Source organism: Myotis lucifugus, unplaced genomic scaffold (assembly GCF_000147115.1).
Source record: "Myotis lucifugus unplaced genomic scaffold, Myoluc2.0 scaffold_677, whole genome shotgun sequence".
NCBI lineage: Eukaryota > Metazoa > Chordata > Mammalia > Chiroptera > Vespertilionidae > Myotis > Myotis lucifugus.
Window position 1 is genome coordinate 299553 of NW_005871725.1, and position 8172 is coordinate 307724.

Consider the following 8172-nt stretch of genomic DNA (forward strand, 5'->3'; position numbering starts at 1 on the left):
GTCCAAGCAATCTCAAAGTGATAGTAGAATTCTTATATCTACTCCTTTCTCATTCAAGCAAGCAAGAAATTCTTCCCCACATCTTCAACAGAGCTCTTGTTTCTACTCTTCTCCTTTTCTGTTTATTCTTGTTCTCCTGATTTAGGTTTATTTCACACCTGATACCTAGGTGGATATTACAGCCTCCTGGCTAGAATTCCGGTCTCTAACCTTTCCCTACGTGCATCCTGTATATGCCTCTGATCTTCTCAAAATCCCATTTTTCCCTCAATATCTATAATAATAAAAGGGTAATATGCAAATCAACCAAATGACGGAACAGCAGAACGACCTTCCGGACAACCTTCGGGACGACCATGCTATGACACCCACTGGCTCCAGGCCAGCCAAGGCGGGTGCAATGTGATTGGCCAGGGGCCCAGCCATTGCCCCATGATCGCCCTGCAGAGGGAGGCCCAGGCCACCAGCCGGTGGGACAATCAATTGGAAGGCTCCACGATTGCCCCAAAGAGGGAGGCCCAGGTCACCGACCAGTGGGCTGTGGCGGGTGGGCGGGGCCTCCCTCTGTGGGGGCCATGCATTGTGGAGCCCCAGCCAGTGGGCAGGGCCTACCTCTTTGGGACAATCAATCACAGGGCTCCCAGACTGTGAGAGGGCACAGGCTGGCCTGAGGGAACCCTCCCCCCCGCCAAGTGCACGAATTTTGTGCATTGGGTCTCTAGTGCTTTTATAAGTAAAGATAAGAAACATAAGAAGAAGACATGAACACAGCTTCATGATCTGGGGATAGGACAGATTTTAAAAACCAAAAAGAAAAATAGTGGTTAATTGAACTACCTTAAAATTGAGAACGTATGTTCATCAAAAGACATATCAAGAAAATAAAAAGCCAAGTAACAAAGTGGCTTATACACACAACATAAATGTTGATAGAGGAGTAATATACAGAATACATAAGAAAATCTTCAATATTATGTTAAGTGAAATAAGCCAGACATAGGGGGAAATAAGTGCCTGATCTTATTTATAAGTGGAATCTAAAAATTTGAATACATAGAAGCAGAGAGTAGAATAGGGACAAGGCAATGGGTAAATGTTGGTCAAGGGGTACAAAGTTGCAGTTTTGTAGAATGAATAAATCTCAAAACCTACTGAACAAGGGGATAGGTCTCAGGGGTCCTCAACACACACACACACAAAATGGTAACTATGTGAGGAGATATATTAATTATATTGGTTCAAGTAATTCTACTATGTGTATGTATATCAAATCATGTTGCACACATTATAAATGTACAATTTTAACATATATGTATATTCCCAGGTGATAGCAATCTGTGGTCAAAGTTGAGAATCATTGTATAATGGGTCACTACATGAAGTTTATGAAATACTACTCTGCTGAAATTCTAATAGAATTTGTAGGTTAGTTAATAATATTGTGTCCATGTTAATTCTTTAGTATTAATTATTCTATTACTATTATGTGATATTAATATTAGAAGAAACTAAATAAATATTATATGAGAACTCTACTATTTTTTAATTTTTTTAATTTTTATTAATTTTATTGATTTTCGAGAGGAAGGGAGAGAAAGAGATAGAAACATCAATAATTAGAATCATTGATCAGCTGCCTCCTGCATGCCTCACACTGGGGATCAAGCCTGCAACCCGGGCATGTGCCCTGACTGGGAATCAAACTGTGACCTCCTAGTTCATAGATCAATGCTCAACCCCTGAGCCATGCCAGTTGGGCAGAACTCTACTATTTTTGAAAACTCTATACGTTCAAAATTATTACAAAACAAAAATGCTTTAAAAATAATTTCTCAATCAATAAAGAAGTAATTTAGATGTTTGTCAGAAAATGGACAAAAACTGTCCACCTCCCCAGCACCATCAGGTCACTAGGAAGCTGACCCATGGTGCCCCACCATGTTTATCTCTCCCAGCTGAGTGCTGCCCTTCGCTTTATAGACACAAAAATACCAAAGTATTGAGTTTATTTGGCTTTCAGTAATTTACCGGGAGCAAGGGAAGGTAGTGACAAAGCACCACTCTAACCTGTGACATTCTCTACTTTAAAATGTAAAGAGGACTGACGTAAGAACTACCCTTCCCACCAGTCATCACCATGGTTGCCTTGGGTTCACGAAGCATCTAAATCCACAGCTAGTTTTTAAATTATGAAAATAAGATTGTGAGATTATAAATAAATGAACAAATACATAGGCATTTCTTGAAGGAGAATATACAAATGACCAATAAATATACAAAAACATTAAAATCACAATGAACTATTGCACACCCTACAAGAAAGGCTAAATAAAAAAGACAGAAATACCAACTAATGGGGCAGAACTGGAGCACTATAACTCTAAATTTTACTGATGGGCAACCCATTATACAATGATTCTCAACTTAGACTACACATTGTTAAAACCAGGGCAACCATTTGGGGAAATCTGTTTGTCACATCAAATAAAGTTGCACATAATATATACCCTATGACCTGAGAATTCTACCCCTAAATATACATCTAACAGGAATGTTTATATATTCAATAAAATGCATATTCAAGAATTTTCATTCATTTGGCATTATTTGTAATAGCCAAAGGCTGAAAACAACCCAGATATCTACCAAGAATACAGTGGGTAGATACATTTTTTGTGTATTCATGCTATAGATGCAACAACATGAATGGACTTCAGAAAAAAATGATATTGGAAAGCTTGGCTAAATAGAACTGCATTCTTCAACATTCAATTCACATAAAGTGTAAAAACAGAACTAACCTTTAATACTTGGATTCAGGAGAGTGGCTTCCCTTATAAGGGATATTGACTGGTCAGGATTGGGAGAGGGACTTCTGGAGTGTTGCTAATTTCTCTTTCTTATTTTGGGTGCTTATTGCATGGTTATAGTCTTTTGGTGAAAATTCATTAGACTCTATACTTATGATTTGTCTTTTTCTATATAAATTTTACTTCATTGAAAAGTTTAAACAAAACAAAGTACATGTTCTTCTATGAATTAATTGAATAATTGATATATCTGTGACCTACCATGCCAAGGCTCATTTTCACACACACACACACACACACACACACACACACACACACACACAGCCTATGCCTCCCTTTGCATCTTTACACTACTCTGTCAGTTTCCCCTTATTGAAATACCTTTCATCCTCCACATGCCTGGTCTGGTAAATCGTATCTCATTTACATAGAGTGACAATATACCCTGATTTATATATGACAGTCTTGACTTAAAGTTGTTGTTCTGGAGTAATTATTAAAAGTACTAGAGGCCTGTTGCATGAAATTTGTGCACTGGGGGGGGTCCCTCAGCCCAACCTGCACCCTCTCCAATCTGGGACCCCTCGAGGGATGTCCGAACCCGCAGTCAGACATCCCTCTCTTATTCCGGAACTGCTGGCTCCCAACTGCTCACCTGCCTGCCTGCCTGATTGCCCCTAACCACTTCTGCCTGCCAGCCTGATCACCCCCTAACCACTCCCCTGCCAGCCTGATCAATGCCTAACTTCTCCCCTGCCAACCTGATTGCCTGATCACCCACAACTGCCCTCCCCTGCCAGGCACCTTGTGGCTGTGGGCACCACCATCTTTGAGGGTGGGGCAGTCAACTAGCATATTCCCTCCTTATTGGCTGTGGGTGCCACCATCTTTGTGATGGTATGAGGGTCAATTAGCATATCCCCTCTTAATTAGATAGGATCATTCTAGATATTTAGGACATTTCCATTACCTTTTACAGATGTCTTTACCATACTTAATTCAAGAGCAAGTATCTAGTGACTCTATTTTCCCATGTGTTTTCAAAGCATTCAACTTAGTTTATAGAGAAACATTGTAAGTATATGATAACAAGTAAAAATGGCAGAAACAGGCTTGGGAACAAACAACTGATAGAGAAGTAAGCTGGTTTCACTGTTAGATCGGCATTAATATCACATGGAATGTGTTACAGAGAGAAAGGGCAGCCTTAGTTAATCCACCTAGTCAGTGAATTGGGGGTTGGATAAGAGAGTTTCTACTATGTAACTATTTGTTATGAAAACTACCAAGCCAGGGTCCGTAACATCCAAAACGAACAAAACGACAACCAAACACCGCAAGTATGTTCTTCAGACAGTGCTGGGTCGCCGCTGACTGCCACCACTGCGGGCGCCGCAACCCAGCACTGACTGCCGAGGGGGCTGTGGATCAGGCCTGGAGAGAGGCCCAGAGAGAGAAGCAGGGTCTGATCCTCAGCCTCCATGGCAGCTGTTGATCAACCCTTGCCTCTCTCTCTCTCTCTCCTGGCCTTACCAGCAGCTGTGCCTCTCTGATCAGGCCTGGAGATAGGCCCAGAGATGCTGACTGGCATAGAAACTGACCAATCAGAAGCCAATGGCTGCCTAGGAGACAGAGCTTTTGACACTGACTGGCATAGAAATCGACCAATCAAAACCAAATCTGGGTGAACTGCGAGGAGCCAATGGCTGCCTAGGTGATGAAGCTTTTGATGCTGACTGACATAGAAATGGACCAATCAGAACTTAATCTGGGTGAACTGCAAGGCAGAACCTAAGGTGGGGGCTGAGGAGGGGTTTTAAGGGCAACACCTATTTGGTATAAGGTGTAAGAAAGTTGTTCAATTTTTTAATGACCGGTTTGGCAGTATAGTGCATATGGCTGGCTATCAGTCCAGACATAGGGATTATGTGCTTTTGTCTGCCAAGAACATCTCCTCCTGCTGAAAAAGCCCCCCCCCATTTAAGCAATCCTATCCTATATAATCTATCTATACTAATAAAAGGGTAATATGCTAATTAGACCAGTTGACCAGCCATCTTCTGGACATCTGACTTCCTTCCGGACAAAGCCATGGTGGTGGGGCCAAGGCAGAGGCAGTTACGGGTGATCAGTCAGGCAGGCAGGTGAGCACTTAGGAGCTAGCGGTCCCAGATTGCAAGAGGGATGTCCCACAGGAATCGGGCCTAAACCAGCAGTCGGACATCCCCCAAGGGGTCCCTGATTGGAGAGGGTGCAGGCTGGGCTGAGGGAACCCCAACCCCGTGCATGAATTTCGTGCACCAGGCCACTAGTCAGGTATAAAAGTAAAGATACCAAATCAACATGGGAAATGGCAAATTTTGTCTGATTTGGCCTACAGTCGGACTCTTGTCCTCCTTCAAACTGAGTATGGATGTAATCAAATGAATGAAAAGCATCAGGTTAAACTACATTATTCTCTTGTAGAACCAAAAAGTCAGCATTTTTCTTCCTTTATGCAACCAGATTCTTGGTCCAAAGCCAGCAAGGAAAATATATCATTAGCACAGGCTCAACCTGGTGGCACCAAGAGTGCCCTCCTGCATGCCACCCTCAGTGCATTCAGAGTTGGCACAACCACAGAAATCTGACACCTGATTGTTAGCCAGTCCCTGATGGAGGTGTAGAGAAAAGGAAGAAAACCTAATCTACACTAATAAAAGAGAAACATGCAAATTAACCATCACTCCGTCACTCTGCCACTCTGCTACACCCACCAGCCAATCAGGAGCGCGTATGCAAATTAACCCAACTAAGATGGTGGTGACCATGGAGCTGGAACAAGCAGGAGGCTTGGGTTGCCCCCGGTGATGGAGGAAGCCAAGCTTCCTGCCTGCCCTGGCCGGCTGTGGCCTCTACTCAAGGCTACAAGGTTTCAATTATAGAAGATAAATAAATCCCAGATACCTGCTTCCAGCCCGCCCTGGCCTCTGCTCGAGGAGGCACTGAAAAAAAAAAAGCACAAAAGGAGAGGCTGGGAGCTTGGGTCACCGGGGGGCATGGCCAGCCTGAAAACGGCCATCAGCCCCTCACCCAGGCTGGCCACACCCCCATGGGTGAGGGTCCCCACTGAGGGGCTTGACCAGCCTGAAAACGACCTTCAGCCCCTCCCTCACCCAGGCTGGCCTGGCACCCCAGCGGGACCCCCACCCTGATCCGAGACACCCTTCAGGGCAAACCAGCTGGCACCCACCCCTGCACCAGGCCTCTAAACTAATAAAAGGGTAATATGCTAATAAGACTGGAAGACCTTCCAGGAGACCTTCCAGATGTTCTTCTGGACAAAGCCATGATGCTGGGGATGAAGTAGAGGCGGTTAGAGTCTAAGAGGTATAGGGCAGTTGTGGGCAATCTGGTTGAGGGGGGGCGGGCCCTTTGGGTGTAAGCAGACCAGCATGGGGGCCCAGTTGGGGGTGAGCAGGCCATCAGTGGGGGGTCTTTTGAAGGTGATTAGAACGGGGGGGGGGGGGGGCAATTTGGAGTGAGCAGGCCAGCAGGGGGGCAGTTGGGGGCGAACAGGCCTGTGGGGAGGGAAGGTGAGGGTGAGCAGGCCAGCAGGGGGGCAGTTGGGGGTGAGCACATTGGCACAGGGGGCAGTTGGGGTGATCAGGCTGGTGGGGGAGGGTATTTGGGGGCTAGCAGGCTGGCAGGCAGAGCAGTTAGGGGCAGAGTGGAGAGGGTGCAGGCCAGGCTGAGGGGCAACCCCTCCCCATGCACAAATTTCGTGCACCGGGCCACTAGTGGGGTCAGAAAAGTGATAGAGTGGACTGAGCCAAACTGGTCAGGGCCACCCCACTATCTTGATGTGAATGCCCTAAGCCCTTAAGGTGTAAACACCCTGCTCCTAGCATAAGGCACACCATCTGGCCCACACTGATAAGACACAAGTTGTTTACCACCAGCTATATAAGCTAACAGATTTTCTCCAGTGGACGTCTCCTGCTTGATGAGAGGACTCCACATCGCTCTGTGAGACAAGCCCCTGATTGACTGCTCCGCTGTGCGAGCCTGAACCAGCTGCGGCCGCCTGTCTGTCTCCGTCTTCCTCGTCCGTCTTTCGGTGTGCATTCCTGGTGACCTTTGCCGGAGCCTAGGACCCACTAGGAATAGGTAAATAAACCTTGTGTGATTGCATACTAATTCTGTCTTGTGTATTCATGTGTTCCGGTTTGGCTCAGCTGTCTAGACATTGAAGTACCAGGAGATAGGCCGTTATTGCTGACTCCTGGTCACCTGCTTTTGTCCCACTAAGTCTAGACAGATAATTAATTAATTGGGGCATAATTGGGACAATGTGGCCTTTTTTTTCCCGTCTACAGTGGGAATTCCTTTCATAGAAGAAGGCACTTTTGAAGACTAGGAGAGGGATATTGATTGGTGGAAAGAGGGAAAGGCATCCCATGGGCATTTCACAGAAGCTCTCTCCTTTAATGAAGAGCGAATGCAGGTCACACTGGTGGCTGTACAGGGGCTGCCAGGACCTAACAGTGGCCTCTCTTCTGAATGTGTTTGCCTTTTCTCTCCATGTCTGTGTGTCAGGTTCTGGGGGGAGTGGGCTAGGCTTTGGGGGAGGGGGTTGTTTGTTTGTTTGTTTGTTTTGTAACTATAGTGCTTAACACAGAGGTGTCTGTGATAAATTAATGAATTAATGCTCTCCAAGGAAAGCCAGAACATATGAAACTGTAGGGCAAACCCCTTGCCTTTCGTAGAAACTTCACCTGAGGCATTTTTACAATCCATTGATGTTGTTTTTTGTTTTTAATTTTCACCCAAGGATATTTTTTCCATTGAGTTTTAGAAAGAGTGGAAGTGAGGGAGGAAGGGAGAGAGAGAGAGAAAGAGAGAAACATCAATGTGAGAGAGACACATCGATCAGGTGCCTCCCACATGCACCCAAACAGGGGCCAGAGATTGAACCTGAAACCCAGGTGCGTGTCCTTGATCAGGAACTGAACCCATGACTCTTTGGTGCGCAGCTGGACACTCTAACCACTGAGCAACACCAGCCAGGGCTTAGTCTATTGATTTTTTTAGAAAGAGGAAGGGAGAGAGAGAGATTTGTTGCTCCACTTATTGATTCATTCATTGGTTGATTCCTGAATGTACCGACTGGGATCGCACTTGCAAATGTGATGTATCAGAAGGATGCTCTAACCACTGAGCCACCTGCCCAGGAGTGCCCTGAGGCACTTTAGGGAGAGGAATTCTTCCCAGATCCAGAGGAGGAGTGTCCGGCCTGTCTAGCTGCGGGCACCTCATGCCTGTTTCCCTTTGCAAGAGAGAGGAAAGGGTTGCAGAGTGGCTGCTGACCAGCCCGGGTTAT